Source organism: Hemiscyllium ocellatum, chromosome 48 (assembly GCF_020745735.1).
Source record: "Hemiscyllium ocellatum isolate sHemOce1 chromosome 48, sHemOce1.pat.X.cur, whole genome shotgun sequence".
Lineage (NCBI taxonomy): Eukaryota > Metazoa > Chordata > Chondrichthyes > Orectolobiformes > Hemiscylliidae > Hemiscyllium > Hemiscyllium ocellatum.
This window is the reverse complement of record NC_083448.1, coordinates 7,135,058-7,152,243: the sequence shown is the minus strand read 5'-3', so window position 1 is coordinate 7,152,243 and position 17,186 is coordinate 7,135,058. Positions and strand designations below refer to the sequence as shown.

At 48.4% G+C, this 17,186-nt stretch overlaps 1 protein-coding gene across 6 annotated transcripts in view; it reads left to right on the top strand.

The window, feature by feature from the left end:
* Positions 1-403: 403 nt before the first annotated feature.
* dmtn (dematin actin binding protein) overlaps positions 404-17,186 on the top strand; it is a 63,062-nt gene continuing 46,279 nt past the window's right edge. For 4 of the 6 annotated variants that reach the window (XM_060856613.1, XM_060856617.1, XM_060856616.1 and 1 more), the window contains exon 1: positions 404-800. The gene's annotated coding sequence lies outside the window, so the exon portion shown is untranslated. Of the gene's footprint in view, positions 801-11,046; positions 11,130-17,186 lie in introns of those variants that run through there. The other 2 variants (XM_060856612.1, XM_060856614.1) reach the window with 2 other exon arrangements.

The window sequence follows — 17,186 nt, the reverse complement described above, 5'->3', positions numbered from 1 at the left end:
CCAAGCTGTGCAGGGGCGACAGGATATTCTGAAAGGATGGAGTTTGAGATGCCACTGCCTCTTCTGAAACCAAAATAGAACAGATCTATTGACCTTGAAAAGGATTTATTTTCATTTCTGACAAAAACAAATCGCTGTGACAACAGACGTTATCTTCCTGGAGTCTCAAGAGACCCACAGCTAAAGAAGCAATTTAGTCCTGCCAACACTGAGGAGCTGGCTACATAGATTCCTCCCATTTTAACCGGTACGTTGAGAATTAGTGGGTCGAGAAGCAGCCTTTTCTGGTGATATTGCTTTGTCATGGTGTCTCCTCACCCCCTGCTTCTCTCTGGAAATGGATTTACCCAGCTGATGACCAGCTAGGAGGGTGTCAACAGGCTGCACATCACAATCTCAATTCGGCAGCTTGCACCAGTCTCTCTCTCTGTGTCAAAAGCACCTTCTCCAACATTTGCAATGGGAGGGCAGGCCTGAGGGGCCTTCCAATCCAGGGCTTGGATTTTCTCTCCAGCTGCAGGCTTGGCGAGGGCTTTCAGCTCTTCTGCCCGCCCACCCCCCTCGGAGGAGGCAGGTTCGGTCCGAAACATTGGGGAATCGATTTTGAATCTTGCTGCTCCATTTTGGAACGGAAAGGATGCACCTGCTGTTCTCTGCAAAGCTTCTCGCACCAAAAGGCACTTGGGTTGGAGAAAGGGAGGACATTCGGGGATAGTGTGGTACCCAGCCTCTGCACAATGTTTTAACAGCTGCTCAGAGACACAGAGAAAGAGAGAGAGAGGGAGTTGGTGGTGGTGACGGTAAGTCCTGATGAACCAGAGTGATTTTGCAAACCCCTGTGCATGCTTGACATTTTTCCTTTCACAAGATAAGTCCTTCTTATTCACTGAGCAGCAGATCCCACTGTTCCTTTGTATGTCAGAGAGTGATTGCCTGTGACAGTTGACCGTGGGGAATGGGATGAGGTTCGGTGCGAATCGAATTCAATTGCCGGCTCCTGTAAATTGCAAAGCCCTCCGTGCTATTTGTGAGAACACTGACAGTATTTGGGGTGACCGTCATTTTCTCCGCCACTAATTTCACAACCTGCATGCTGTTTTATGAATGAAAATTGGACTGTCGCCTCTCTCCCCAACCCAGCGAGACAAAGTAGCAACGATCGACACTACTTCAAGAAGCTTTTCCATTCAATTGGAAGTCAAAAGTGTTTTTTTTTTATACATGAGTTTCTGCTGTGAGATGACACATAGTTGTTGCAACAACACTGGCACTGTGAAATATTCACGGGCACAATAGCTGAGTTTCAAGTCCAAGGGCAACAGCATCCCTTTCTGGACCTGGTTTCGGTGTTGTTTTTTTTGTAAATGGTCCTGCTCCCAATCCCTGCTGACAGTTTTGTTGATTCTTCTTTATCGATTCCTCCCAATTTCAGGAGAGGATCACTGTGTTGCTTATCATTGATACATGACAGACGCTAGAAAGTCCAAGACCGTTGGGTGGCATTGCCCTGCCCTCACAGGCAAATATCTGGCTACTTTAGACTGGACGGAAAAGAATGTGGTGGGTTGGCTGTGTGTTTACCATGTCAGGTCACACACCGGTGACGGTTATCAGCTCACTGACTGTATCCTGAGTAGTCTGGGAGTGTATCCCACAATGAATCCACATGGAATCGCCAGAGATTCGGAATGGCGGCATCCCCTGGAGGCTTCCATTCTCCTCCCAATCTCGGCACTGTGTGGGGAAAGGCCCATCTGTCCAGAATTCCCCAAGGAAAGTCTCAGTGATATACATCTGTCACCAAGCAGAACCTTTGCGCAGAGCAAGGTCCCATCACCAGCTTCCACTTCCAGATTTCATCAAATTCCACCATTTGCCGTGATGAGATTTGAATCCATGTTCTCAGAACATGAGCCAGGCTACCAGCTTGCGATAATCCCGTGGGTCCACCACACCCTCCAATACATATCAAACAGACTTGTGTGCATCACTCATGGAAATGAGAAGCTGTTCAGAAGTCTTCTCTGCAGTCCTCTGGAATCAAACCAGTCATTGTGGAACTGGTGAATTCCTGAAAACGTGTAAACGGATCTCTAATCTGTTCGCAAAAGGTTTCATGTTACCTGCAACAGACATACTTTCAGACAGCTTCTGCTAACACAAGGCAGGAGGGAAGTCAACTTGACCAACTTTAGACTGACGTAACCAGCAACGCATTAAGTAAGAAGCTCAAACATCGAGGAACAAAACGTGCGAGACAGACTCAGCAGGGATCAAGGGAGAGGGACAGTTGCTACCAGAAGCTCCTCCAGCATTTTCAGTTATTGTTTCAGTTTTAGATTCGATTCCCTACAGTGTGGAAAGAGGCCCTTCGGCCCAACAAGTCCACACCGACCCTCCGAAGAGCAACCCACCCAGACCCATTTCCCTCTGACTAATGCACCTAAAACTATGGGCCATTTCACCTGGCCCGCACATCATTGGACTGTGCGAGGAAACCCAGGCAGGCACAGCGGAGAACGTGCAAACTCCACACAAACAGTTGCCCGAGGTGGGAATTGAACCCAGGTCCCTGGCACTGTGAGGCAGCAGTGCTAACCACTGAGCCACCGTGCCGTGTTTTCCCAAGTCCTCAGCACTTCGCTTCCAGACTGGTGTTTGAGAAACATCCAAGTAGAGAAAATAGGAGCAGGAGGAGGCCATTCAGCCCTTTCAGCCTGCTACACCATTTATGAGGATCGTGGTGGCTCATTAAACACGATAACCTGTTCCTTCCTTTCCCCAATATCCTTCAGCCCCAAGTGTTGTATCTGGATTCTTCTTGACGTCATACAGTGACAATTACAGACTGAAGACGCAACAGCACAGGGAGAAAATGACAGGCTGAACACACAGCACCGCAGAAAAATAATTACAAACAACACACAGCAGACCAGGCACAGATTTATACACCGAACCGCACACATACAATTACAGACTAAACACTGCCCAACAGAATGAAACGTATCTGTTTGATATGGCGAAAATCTAAATACTATGTACAGACAACTCCACCTCACGTTCAAAAAGGATGACTTTGTGACTTTTACCTTGGAAGCTACAGGTTAAGCTCACATAGAATGTTAGACATAGAATGTTATAACACTGCAAGGACCTGAGGGGCAGCTTTTACCATAGAGAGAGTGCTGAGTGTATGGAACGAGGAAGTGGTGGAGGCTGGTACAATTACAGCATTTAAAAGGGATCTGGATGGGCCCATGAATAGGAAGGGTTGAGAGGGATATAGGCCAAACACTGGCAAACGTTACTGGATTAATTTAAGATACCTGGTCAGCATGGATTGGTTGGACCGAAGGCTCTATTTCCATGCTGGATGTCTCTATTTAGGCTTCGACTGCAGTCTGTGGTAGTGAATTGCTTATGCTCACCACTCTCTGGGTGAAGAAATTTCTGCTCATTTCAGTCCTATATGATTAGATTCCCTACAGTGTGGAAACAGGGCCTTCGTCCCAACAAGTCCACCCCGACCCTCCGAAGAGTAACCCACCCAGACCCATTTCCCTCTGACTCATGCACCTAACATTATGGGCAACTTAGCATGGCCAATTCACCTGACCTGCACATCTTTGGACTGTGGGAAGAAACTGGAGCAGCCGGAGGAAAGCCACGCACACATGAGGAAAATGTGCAAACTCCACACAGACAGTTACCTAAGGTTAGAGTCAAACCTGGGTCCCTGGTGCTGAGAGGCAGCAGTGCTAACCACTGGGCCACCGTGCCGCCTCACGGCAGTTTAACCCTGAAACAGTGGCCGTGGTTCCCCCACCATCGGGAACATCCTTCCTGTATTTACCCTGTCTAATCCTGTTAGAATTTGATAGTTTCCCTTGAGATATTCCCCTCATTCTCGTCAACTCAGAACCAATCCAGTCTCTCGCCATCCGTCAGTCCTGCCATCCCAGGAACCAGTCTGGGAAACGTTTGTTACACTCCCTCTATCACCAGAACATCCTTCCTCAGATAAGGAGACCGCAACTGCACCCACAATGCACCAGGGTGTGGTCTTCCCCTGCCCAATCGCAGCCAGACATCCCTGTTCCTGGACTCGAAGATGAAGGGTCCGACATCCATTTGCTCTCTTCACTGCTCTTGCAATGCTGCCTTTCGACAACTGGTGTCTGAGGACACCCGTCCCTCATTGCATATTCCCTTCTCTCAACTTATAGCCATTCGGATCACAATTCATCTTCCTATTTTTGCTTCCGGAGTGGATAACCGCACATTTACTGTGCGTTTGCACACTCCCTCACAGCTTGTCCCACTGCATCATCCTCACCGTCCACCCTCCCAACCAGCTTTGAGCTTTAAATCTTGTCAGTGAGTGAGTGAGCTGCAGTTGACAAAGCCTGCTGCTTGGTCCCCGAACAGTCAGTTCAAATGGAGGGTTTTTTTTCTGTTGTTACAATATCACGGATTGTCCAAATGAAATAAACCACACTTGTGGAACATGAAGAAATGCAAATTTAAGGCTGCAATATTCATGTTACTGAAAGATAGAGGCACATATTCCAGATTGTGTGTAATCAGAGACTGTGTGCACACACCAAGAGTCTGGATGTGTATCAAGACCATGTGTCCACAGGAATGAACAGTATGCGTACAGCAACTGTGTATATACAGAAAGAAACGGTGTTTTCTTCAAACAGATTGTGTCCGTACAGTGACTATCTATACAGTCAGACTTTATAAATGCAGCAGGAAACTGTCAATACAGTGAGAGACCGTGTGTATACAGAGACTGTATATACAGAGGCTGTGTGTATACAGAGGGTGTGTTTATATCGAGGCTGTGTTTATACAGACACTGTGTGTATACAGAGGCTGTGTGTATACAGAGGGTGTGTTTATACACAGACTGTGTGTATACAGAGGGTATGTTTATATAGAGGCTGTGTTGATACAGAGGCTGTGTGTATACAGAGGGTGTGTGTATTCAGAGGGTGTGTGTATATAGAGGCTGTTTATACAGAGACTGTGTGCATATGGAGGCTGTGTTTATCCAGACACTGTGTGTATACAGAGACTGTATTTATACAAAGGCTGTGTTTATGCAGAGACTGTGTGTATACAGAGGCTGTGTTTATACAGAGGCTGTGTTTATACAGAGGCTGTGTTTATACAGAGACTGTGTGTATACAGAGACTGTGTAGACAGAGGCTGTGTTTATACAGAGGCTGTGTTTGTACAGAGACTGTGTGCATATGGAGGCTGTGTTTATACAGAGACTGTATGTATACAGAGACTGTGTGTATACAGAGACTGTGTATACAGAGACTGTGTATACAGAGACTGTGTATACAGAGACTGTGTAAACAGGGGCTGTGTTTATACAGAGGCTGTGTTTATACAGAGACTGTGTGCATATGGAGGCTGTGTTTAAGCAGAGACTGTGTGTATACAGAGGTTGTGTTTAAGCAGAGACTGTGTGTATTAAGAGGCACTGTTTATACGGAGGCAGTGTTTATACAGAAACTGTGTGAATGCAGAGACTGTGTTTATACAGACGATGTGTTTACACAGAGACTGTGTTTATACAGAGGCTTTGTGTATACAGAGACTGTCTGTATACAGAGACTGTGTTTATACAGAGACTTTGTGCAGAGACTGTGTTTATACAGAGGCTGTGTTTATACAGAGGCTGTGTTTATACAGAGACTGTGTATATACAGAGACTGTGTGCATACAGAGGCTGTGTTTATGCAGAGACCGTGTTTATGCAGAGACCGTGTTTATGCAGAGACTGTGTTTATACGGAGGCTGTGTTTATGCAGAGGCTGTGTGTATATAGAGACTATGTTTATGCAGAGGCTGTGTTTACACAGAGGCTGTGTTTATACAGAGATTGTGTTTATACAGAGGATGTGCTTACACACTGACTGTGTTTATGCAGAGACTGTGTTTTTACAGAGACTGTGTTTTTACAGAGACTGTGTTAATGCAAAGGCTGTGTTTATACAGAGGATGTGTTTACACACAACTGTGTTTATACAGAGACTGTATTTATACAGAAACTGTGTGTATACAGCGACTGTGTTTATGCAGAGACTGTGTTTACGCACAGGTTGTGTTTATACAGAGACTGTATGTATACAGAGGCTGTGTTTATGCAGAGACTTTATACAGAGACTGTGTGTGTACAGAGACTGTGTGTATACAGAGGATATGTTTACACACAGACTGTGTTTATACAGAGACTGTATTTATACGGAGACTGTGTGTGTACAGAGACTGTGTGTATACGGAGGATGTGTTTATACAGAGACTATGTGTATACAGAGACTGTTTATACAGCGACTGTGTGTATACAGAGACTATGTGTATACAGAGACTGTGTGTATACAGAGACTGTGTGTATATGGAGGATGTGTTTATACAGAGGCTGTGTTTACACAGAGACTGTGTTTATACACAGACTGTGTTTATACAGAGGCTGTGTTTATCCAGAGATTGTGTGCATAAAGAGGCTGTGTTTATGCAGAGACTGTGTTTATGCAGAGACTGTGTGTGTACAGAAACAGTGTTGATATAGAGACTGTGTGCATATGGAGGCTGTGTTTATCCAGAGACTGTGTATCAACAGAAACTGTGTGTATACAGAGGCTGTGTTTATACAGAGACTGTGTATACAGAGACTGTGTTTATACGGAGGCTGTGTTTATGCAGAGACTGTGTGTATACAGAGACTTTGTTTACGCAAAAGATGTGTTTACACACAGACTGTGTGTATACAGAGGCAGTGTTTATATAGAGACTGTGTTTATGCAGACACTGTGTGTACAGACTAAGTGAGTGTTTATATATAGCAAGGGCTGGTATGGAAAGATCCAGAGGCTGTGGATAGAACAGCAGGCCTGAGGGAGTTGGAGCCGGCCTGGGGAGGCAGATAGCTCGGGTAAAGAGGCAGGAGGATTTTCAGGGCAGTGGGGTAGGGAGGGGAGAGTTCTGAGGGGGGAGTGAGAGGGTCTCAAATGCTGACGTGGGTGTGAAGACTGTCTCTGACCCTGGGAGCACTGCACTGCTGCTTAGGGGAACTTAATTCACAAAGGGTTGCCACTGTCTACTGCCTGTTTCAAACGTTTGCCCATCATTCCTTCTTGCAAGTTTCATGTATTCATTGATCTTTGGCCTCGTCCCTTTCAGAAACAAAACGTAGAAATTGCTGGAAAAAGTCAGCAGGCCTCTCAACTACGGAGAGAAATCAGAGTTAATGTTTCGGCTCGAGTGACCCTTCCTCAGAACTGATGGGAATGGGGTGGGGCGCGGGGTGGAGGAGTGAACAAGTAAACGATAGGTAGAGATCATTAGATTTAAATTTTTCATTGTCACAAGTACTCACATCCAGAAGTACAGTTGGACAGTGGAAGTGTATAATGTCTTCACACACGGCTCCATCCCCAGGTACAGAGTTAGTGAGCTACAAAATAGTCAAAGAAATAAAGTTACAAAGCATTACCTTTATACAATAAGTAAAGAAAATGTAAAAATAAGGTAATATTTAACATTAAAGTCCTTTTTCATACAAACAAAAAAAGAATAAAGTTAAAAGTTCAACAGATAGAGCCCACGAGACAGAAAAACAGTTGGACAAAGGAATGGATCATGGTTAGTGTTGGAGAATGAATAGCTGCTAATGGGATCTATTAACAACTGACAATGGGTGGCTCAGTGGTTAGCACTGCTGCCTCACAGCACTAGGGACCTGGATTTGATTCCTGCCTCAGGCGACTGTCTGTGTGGAGTTTGCACGTTCTCTCTGTCTGCGTGGGTTTCTTCCGGGTGCCCTGGTTTCCTCCCACGATCCAAAGATGTGCAGCTCAGGTGAATTGGCCACGCTAAATTGCCCCTAGTGTTCGGTGCATGAGTCAGGGGTAAATGTCGAGGAAAATGGGTCTGTTGTGTCACTTTCCCGAGTCTCCGTCATGCATCAGATTGCCATCATTCCGTGACTTTAGACTGCGCAGGGCGAACACTGCGTTGAGGGAGCTTCTCTTGTCATCCCGTGTGCTTTGATGTTAAAATGGACATTTGCGACACAGGGTTTCTACCAGCTCCCGAGGAGGGAGAAGACCCAAAGATGTTTGTGTGGCTGCTGTCCGGGATTTCAGAGCCCACAGTGAATAAGGGGAGCAACACTCACTCCCTTGGCAGGAGTGCAAACATTACCCATGACCCTCCCTTACTCTTCGGAGGGTCGGTGTGGACTTGTTGGGCCGAAGGGCCTGTTTCCATACTGTAGGGAATCTAATTCAATTCTGGTCACCTTTTTAGGTGAAGGATATGATTAAGTTTCAGAAGAGATTTACCAGGACGTTTCCAGGTCTGAGTGATAAAGAAAGGCGGGATGGGCTGAGAGGTTTTTCACTGGAGTTTGAGAGGTGACCTTGGAGAGGTTTATACAATCATGAGGGCTATCGATAGGGTGAGTGGCAGGTGTCTTTTCCCTCAGAGGGGGGATTTCAAGACGAGGGGACATGGTGAAAGGAGAAAGACTTTAAAACGGCATGAGGGGGCAAAGTTTTTACCCATAGAATGGTTTGCCTGTGGAATGAACGTCCTGAGGTAGTGATGGATGTCGGCCTAGTTCCAATGTTTCAAAGATACTTGGATAAGGCCATGAATGGGAAAGGTTTGGAGGGATACAGGTGAATCGTGGGTCCAGTTTAGTTTGGGATGAGGGACTGGTTGGACTGAAGGGTTTGTTTCCGTGCTGTGTGGCTCCATGTGAGAACAAGGCCCAGCGAGAGGGAGTGGGGGAAAGCACAGGGGAAAGGTGCACTCGCCCTGAACCTGTTGAACTCAACACTGGCTGCAGAGTTACCAAGCGGCCCTGTCGTTTCGCCCCTTTCCCATGCAACAGATTGCCTTCGAGTTTCTCCCAGCTCCCGAGGAGGGAGAAGACCCAAAGGTGTTTGCATGGCTCCGGTCCAGGATTTCGGAGCCCAGGCTGAATGAAGCAAGCAACGCTCACACCCCATGGCAGGAGGCCAAACTGCAAGCATTGCCCATGACCCTCCCTTCGAGCAGACAGACTGGAAAACAACTTCACATTTAAACAGCGTCCTTTTTGTCAGAAAACGTCCAGGGAATACTTGAAGCTAAATGAGGCACGGAGCTCTGTAATCTGAAATGAGGGCAGGTAGCCCAGATATGGCCGATAAAGAGGCAGATTTTAAGGGGAAATCTGTAAGGGTTAGAAAGGTGGAGCAGTAGGCGGTACTCCATCAAGCCTACGACTTTAGCAACTCAACTGAACGGTGGAGTAATTCAAACTGAGGATATGCGTGGGGCTGGAATCAGAGAATGGAGCAGAATGGCGGTTAGCACTGCCACATCATAGCACCAAGTTTGACTCCAGCCTCAGGTGACTGTGTGCACATTCTCCCCCGTGTCTGCATGGGTTTCCTCCGAGTGCTCCGGTTTCCACCCACAATCCAAAGGTGTGCAGTTTCGGTGGATCGGCCGTGTTCATTTGCCCCCTGGAATCCAGGGGCGTGCAGGCGAAACGGATTCGCCATGAGTTACAGGGAGAGGGTGGGTCTGGGGAGGGTTAGCCCTCCTGAGGGTTAGCTTGAAATTGATGGGCCGGGCGGCCTGCTTCCACACTGTCAAGATTCTGTGAACTCGGGGGGGGGGTCATGAGTCGGAGGATGTCACAGCCACGCTAGGGTTGCACTGAAAACGTGGGTGCGGAAATTTAAAAGTGAGGTGGAGACCAAATGGGAGACAGAGTGTGTCACCATCCCAGAGCTATGGGATGGAATGGGACTTGGCATGAGACAGGAAATTAGGCAAAGGTGGGGCCAAAGAGAAGGCCGTGCCAGCAATTTGAAAACAGTGATACGTCGCTCCCTACAGCTGTTCAAGTGGCTCACATTTTGTTTGGATCTGTTTATGTGAAGCATTCCTATAACTGTCTCAAAGGTGCTATACAAATGCAAGGTGCTGGCGGTCCGTTTTACACTTGCGAGTTGGAAGTGTGAGGTTGAGCATTTGTATCAGGTTCAGGCGGAGCGAGAGTCAAACTCTCCCCAGATGTCTGAATGATGTGGAGATGCCGGTGTTGGACTGGGGTGTATAAAGTTAAAAATCACACATCACGAGGTTATAGTCCAACAGGTATAATTGGAAGCACTAGCTTTCGCAGCAACGCTCCTTCATCAGGTGTTGTGGAGCAGGACCATAAGACACAGAACTTACAGCAAAAGATTAGTGTCATACAAATAAAATGGTGTATTTAACAATGACTCAGTGGTTAGCACTGCTGCCTCACAGTGCCAGGGACCTGGGTTCAATTCCCACCTCAGGCCACTGTCTGTGTGGAGTTTGCACATTCTCCCCCATGTCTGTGTGGGTTTCAACCCACAGTCCAAAGATGAGTGGGTCAGGTGAATTGGTTGCCCATGGTGTTAGGTGCATTAGTCAGGGGTAAATGTAGGGGAATGGGTCTGGGTGGGTTACTCTTCGGTGGATTTGTTGGGCCGAAGGGCCTGTTTCCACACTGAAGGGAATCTAATCTAAAAAAAAATCGAGATTATTGTTAAGTCTTTCGTCTTTTAGCATGATGTCTGAAGGCAGTCAGGTACCGAATGCGAGCCAGGCTGTGTGCTGTGAGCTCTGAAGGCCGCTCGCCCTCTCATTGGGACTTGCCACCATGGCTGCTCGTGAAGCTGATGGCGACCTTTGAGTCCGGCCAAGCTGGGCCTGAATCAGCTCTCGAGGATGGGAGCGGGGCCCTCCCCTTCAGGCTGGGCTGCTCCCCCCTGGGGGAAGCTCCGGCACTTCACAGGGAGAAACCATGTGCGAGGTGCAGACCTGGGAGACCGCCGTTGCCATGGCGACGGCAGCAGCAGGCACAAGGGGTGGAGGCTGTCTTGTTTTTCTTGGAAAAAGCCGTTGGCTCGGGTGGGGAATTCACTAACCAGAAGCTGTTATCTCTCGAAACCTTCTGTCCTTGAACTGTTGCCTGGGACACAACCCCTTCGTCAGAGTCAGTTTGTCTAATGGAGCTCCGAGCGTGGCATTCATAGATGGTTCTTTCCACCGCTGTGTAAGGTTGGCGTGAATAAACTGTGAGTACCCACACAGCTGTTTACGGTCGATATATTCATCAGGGAGAGAAGTTGTTCAGGAAGACCGATCCTTTCAGTGCGAAATGCAAGTATTTCCTTGTGGTGGGTGCCTCAGAATGATGTTATTAACCTGTCTCGATCAGAGGGTCAGTGCTGAGGGAGAGCTGCACTGTCATAAGATCTGTGTTGAGGGAGTGCTGCACTGTTGGAGGGTCAGTCCTGAGAGAGTGCTGCACTGTCAGAGGGTCAGTGCTGAGGGAGTGCTGCACTGTTGGAGGGTCAGTACTGAGGGAGTGCTGCACTGTTGGAGGGTCAGTGCTGAAGGAGTGCTGCACTGTCAGAGGGTCAGTGCTGAGGGAGTCCTGCACTGTCAGAGGGTCAATGCTGAGGGAGTGCTGCACTGTCAGAGGGTCAGTGCTGAGGGAGTGCTGCACTGTCAGAGGGTCAGTACTGAGGGAGTGCTGCACTGTTGGAGGGTCAGTCCTGAGAGAGTGCTGCACTGTCAGAGGGTCAGTGCTGAGGGAGTGCTGCACTGTCAGAGGGTCAGTACTGAGGGAGTGCCACACTGTCAGAGGGTCAGTGCCAAGGGAGAGCTGCAATGTCGTAGGATCAGTGCTGAGAGAGGGCTGCACTGTCGGAGGGTCAGTGCTGAGGGAGTGTTGCACTGTTGGAAGGTCAGTGCTGAGAGAGTGCCGCACTGTCGGAGGGTCAGTACTGAGGGAGTGCTGCACTGTCGGAGGGTCAGTGCTGAGAGAGTGCTGCACTGTCGGAGGGTCAGTACTGAGGGAGGGCTGCACTGTTGGAGGGTCAGTGCTGAGGGAGGGCTGCACTGTCAAGAAGGTCAGTGCTGAGGGAGTGCTGCACTGTCAGAGGGTCAGTGCTGAGAGAGTGCTGCACTGTCGGAGGGTCAGTGTTGAGGGAGGGCCACATTGTCGGAGGGTCAGTGCTGAGGGAGTGCTGCACTGTTGGAGGGTCAGTGCTGAGGGAGTGCTGCACTGTTGGAGGGTCAGTACTGAGGGAGTGCAGTACTGGTACAGGTTGATCTCTTTTGGATAACACATTACCAGGACCCTGGGTGGACAAGATCCCATATCACCATTTCATTCAAACAGCTGGGGAGCGCAGTACCGTGATGCTGATATTATGAGCCTAAAGCAAAATCAGAAAATTAAAAAGAGATCTGAGTGTAATCACTTTTTCTTTCGGTGTTTCCAGGTCAATAATTGTTCAGAAGCATCTCTTTTTAGTGTTTGGGCTGCGATAGGCCTGTTCTCTCTCAGAGCAGTTCACATCAAAGAGGGCTCCTGAATTCGGCCTTTGCCCCAGTTTAATATTCGTGAACCAGGGCCTGTTTCAGGCCCTGACCAAACTGCATTTCAGCCGGTCCTCCCCACATTAAAACCATCACACTGGATGGGCTGGGCCTCCAAATTAACTGGGAGTAAAAAGTGAGGTCTGCAGATGCTGGAGATCAGAGCTGAAAATGTGTTGCTGGTTAAAGCACAGCAGGTTAGGCAGCATCCAAGGAACAGGAAATTCGACGTTTCGGGCCAGAGCCCTGATGAAGGGCTCCTGATGAAGGGCTCTGGCCCGAAACGTCGAATTTCCTGTTCCTTGGATGCTGCCTAACCTGCTGTGCTTTAACCAGCAACACATTTTCACCTCCAAATTAACTGCCTGCCAAAGCTGAAATCACTCCACAGAGGCTGCTGTACCCATCACCATGTCACCCTTTATTAACACATGGGAATTCCTCAACACTGATCCCGCTCCCTCACACTCTGACACTTCACCCTTAATCTGTTCAGGTTCCCTGATGTGGGTTCTCAGCCGAGCTGAGGCCTTGTGCAGGCTGATGAGTTGGGGGCCAGAGTGAACTTTGTTCAAGACTGGTTCTGCGATCACTGAAATGGTCACGCTGGTACCGGCCTCCATTAGAAGTGGGTGGCTCTGAGGTTTGGAAGTTGCTGAACAACTGAACTGTTCCAAACCAGATGCCGGTGGATTTTCCAGCACGTGCACCCTCCTGGATACCAGCCTACGAGTTCTCTGACTCCATTTAGGTCTTGTGGGACTTTTTCTTTGCTGTCTCAAGTCCTCAACAATTACACTGGCCCGCCGGCCAGATCCTGAAGAAAATTTTAACTGTTTGGGCTTTGTTTGCTGTGGACTGACCTAGAGACCCTCTGTTCAGGATATGTCCTGAGGCACATATGCCATTGGCTTCACTCAAATGGTATTTCTAAAGCTTGGTCAGACTGGTGAGGGTGTCCACTTCCATCGGAACACCCTGTCATCCATCTGCTCCCTACCTGCCACTGTTCCCAATGATCAAGCAAGTTGATTGTCTGCTGAAGTCTAGTTGAACTTCAGCTTGGAGGCACTTTTGCATGGTTAGAGAATTAATCCTATGTGCAAACCAGTCTCTCAGCAGCTCCCTAAGAGTTAAACCAAAGTCACATGTTGTCTTAACCTAATCAAAAATCCCAACATGGATTCCCCATGTTTTCGAATTGTCCAGGAAAACCGAATTAGTGGAGGCTTGGGGTCACAATGACTAAGTTGGTCAACTCTTGAAAGACTTCAGTATCTGGTGCCTCAGGGCACGTTAGGCTCCTCATAACTGAAAATCAGCTGTTCACACACTTGCAGGAGAATTACTCGTTGCTTTTCATCTGCCCCAATGTCAGTTGCCTGGAAAAAATAACGGACTCTTTCCACACAGTGGGCCCAATCTTCAACAGCAGGATCGAACGAGTCAAGCATCCCAAATAACAGCATGATGCCCGAATTACTTATCCCAACTCAAAGACGACTGTCATGAGCAAACTTCTTAAGGAGCAATTTATCTCTCATTGTCACTAAAAAAAGAGGGCATAGGTTAAGGGTGAGAGGGGAAAGATACAGAAGAGACCTAAGGGGCAACATTTTCACAGAGAGGGTGGTACGTGTATGGGACGAGCTGCTAGAGGATGTGGTGGAGGCTGGTACAATTGCAACATTTAAGAGTCATCTGGATGGGTATGTGAATAGGAAGGGCTTGGAGGGATATGGGCCGGGTGCTGTCAGGTGGGACTAGATTGGGTTGGGATATCTGGGTCAGCATGGACGGGTTGGACCGAAGGGTCTGTTTCCATGCTGTACACCTCTATGACTAAGACTCCATGGAGGCCGGTATCCTGTCACCAACTCACATGGAGAGTCTTTAACGCTGATCTAGCTCCCTCACAGCCAGCTCTCAGAGTGGACAGGATGTCTGACACTCTGTCAGCCAGGGTTCCCTGATTCGACCAGATGAACAGCCCCAACCAGCGAACGTGGATTCTATGAGGGCCCAGCTCATGACCCTGCACCAAACCCGAACAGTTGTCAGTGTGTTTGCACAGGAGGGGACTCGTCTCCATTGGCTCACGTGGAGGGTTAAAGTGAAAATGCCTCAGCAGAATGCAGTCCATGAGTCAGCAAAACACTCTCAGCCAGGGAATGCAATAAACAATGGATGATCAAAGCCAGTGCCAGCATCCAGCAGTTCAGAACAATGCGACACACAATTGGGCACCCATTGCCACCATTCTCTTAAGCCTGTTCAAAATCAAAATCTCTAGCAAAGCAATAACGGAGTATTTATTTGTCCCATAATTACACAGCATGCAGCGTTGCGAAAGCAGCTCTCCAGAATGTTGACGCGTTTCCAGAAAGGATTGTCCCTTGCGTGAAAAGGCGCCATGCCGTGGGTCATTTGCCGCACATTTAAAAAACCACTCTGATCACTTTCTCCGTCAACGCCAACCTCATGTGTTGTCTCTCACTCTCCGTGTCTGCTGCGCTGTCCCTGGCCTGGCTGGGTGTCAGTGCATCTCCGTCACGGTTTGTCTCCGGTTCACCTGCTATAGCAGGCAATCTGAAGTTCAGCTTTTCAGCCTTAATTGACTGGGTATCCTGTGGCAGTCTCTACCTTGGAGGGCCCGTGGGGGCACAGTACTGAGTATGTCCGAGGCAAAGACATTCAAGATATCAAGGGACATGTGGATAGTGTTGGAAATGGCGTGGACGTCCAGCATGAGCTGATTTCCCGTCCCCAGTGCGTTCAAAGTGTCCATCTCTCTGCAGGGCTATGTCAAGGGGAGAATCACAACGTCTCACAGTGAGCGAGACCCTTGCAGGAAGGCACTTGGGGGGTGGTGGGGGGGAGCAACGGGAATGGGTTAACCCAACTGGTTCGGGCACTGCGCCCTGTTCTGTCTGAGGCCTCGATGTCCTTTCTCTACAGTTCTGGTCTCCTTGCCTGAGGGAGCAATTACTTTGCCATAGGCAGTGGAGGTTTGCCAAGTAGATCCCTGGGCTGGTGGGATTGTCGAAGGACAGATTGAGGAGACTGCGTTGTATTGTCCGGTGTTTTTGGCAAAATGAGAGGTCATTTCATAGAATCCCTCCAATGTGGAAACAGGCCATTCAGTCTAATGAATCCAAAGTAGCCCTTCAAAGATCATCCCAGCCAGACCCACCCCCTCTACCCTATCCCTGTAATCCCACATTTCCCATGGTTAGCCCCCGCTATCCTGCACATCCCAGGACACTATGTGCAATTTAGCTTGGCCAGTCCACCCAACCTTTTGGAACTGTGGGAGGAAACCGGAGCACCCGGAGGAAACCCAGGCAGACATGGGGAGAATGTGCGAGCACAGATAAGTCGCCAGAGGCTGGAATCGAACCGGGACTCTGGCGCTGTGAGGCAGCAGTGCTAACCGCCGAGCCACCGTGCCGCCCACATTCAAACGTCTGACAGGGTAGATACAGGAGGAATGTTCCCCACATCCCGCCCGACCCACCGGTGCAGCGGAGGTGGGGTGGAGGGGAGCTTGATCCTGGAGGGAACAGTCTCAGAGTGAAAGGGAGGCAATTTCAGACTGAGAGGAGGAGGAATTTCTTCCCTCAGAGGGTGGGGAACCTGTGGAATTCTCCACCCCCGAGGGCTCGGTACTGAGTATGTTGGAGGCAGAAATATCAAGGGGCGTGTGGATAGTGTTGGAGATGCTGTGGACTTCCACAATCAGCTGTTATTTTGGTGACTCGTAGGACAGGCCCAAAGGGCAGAGTGGTCTTCAGTTTATATATTCCCAGGTTTCCATCAGCCCCCTGGCCTTCATGAAGAGGGAATGTGTCTCATCGCCTTGGTGTAGAAGCTGCATCTGAGACACTGAAGCAGCGTGAAGCTAACCCCTGATCGGATCTAAGAGCAAAAAAGTTCAAGGTTGTGTTCCCTTGACTGCTCCTGGCGGGGAGATGTGTGACATTTGCACTGACCAAGGCACACATGGCGACCACAGTCACGGCCTTGTAGAAATGCCTGCAATCCCCAGCTTCCCCCTCTCCATGACCCTATAACCCTCACCCGAGTTCTGATCACCAAAATTGTTGAGCTAGTACTCTGCAGGTAACCGCAAAAGTCTCAAACTCAACCTCTGAGCTTGCCTCTGGCTTTAGGATGTGTTTTGTCCATTTTTTTATGAGACAGAGGTGTAGAGCAGTCTACCCAAAGCCAATAAAGCAAACAGCTTGTGAGGCCATGGGTATTTTTAAAAAGTTGGAATAATAGAAGCAGCCTGAATGGGTGGGGTCAAGCTCCCAGAGAACCAGGAGTTTTAGTTTTAGCTTCCAGCAGTTGCTGGGGTCTTAAAGCTGCACGTGGAAGTTCTTATTCCTCTCTCTGTTACAGTTAAAAGCTGGGGTCTTCTTCCAGTTGTTGAAATAGCATGTGAAACAATCTATTTTACTGAATTTGCCTTTGGCAAGTGTGTGTTTATGGAACATTACTACATCAGAAAAGTTACTGCTTTGGAGTTAAATATTATTCTGTTACGTTTACTGAAAGAGTTAAGTTAATCCAATTTCTCCTCTCTTTTGTTGTCTTTTAACTATCGCATCTGAATAAAGTGTGTTCTGCACATATTTCAGGTGAGAGGGGAAAGTTCAAAGGAGATGTGGGGGGCATTTTTTTTCACACAGAGTGTGGCCGGAGTCTGGAACATGGTGACAGGGCTGGTAATGGAATCAGAT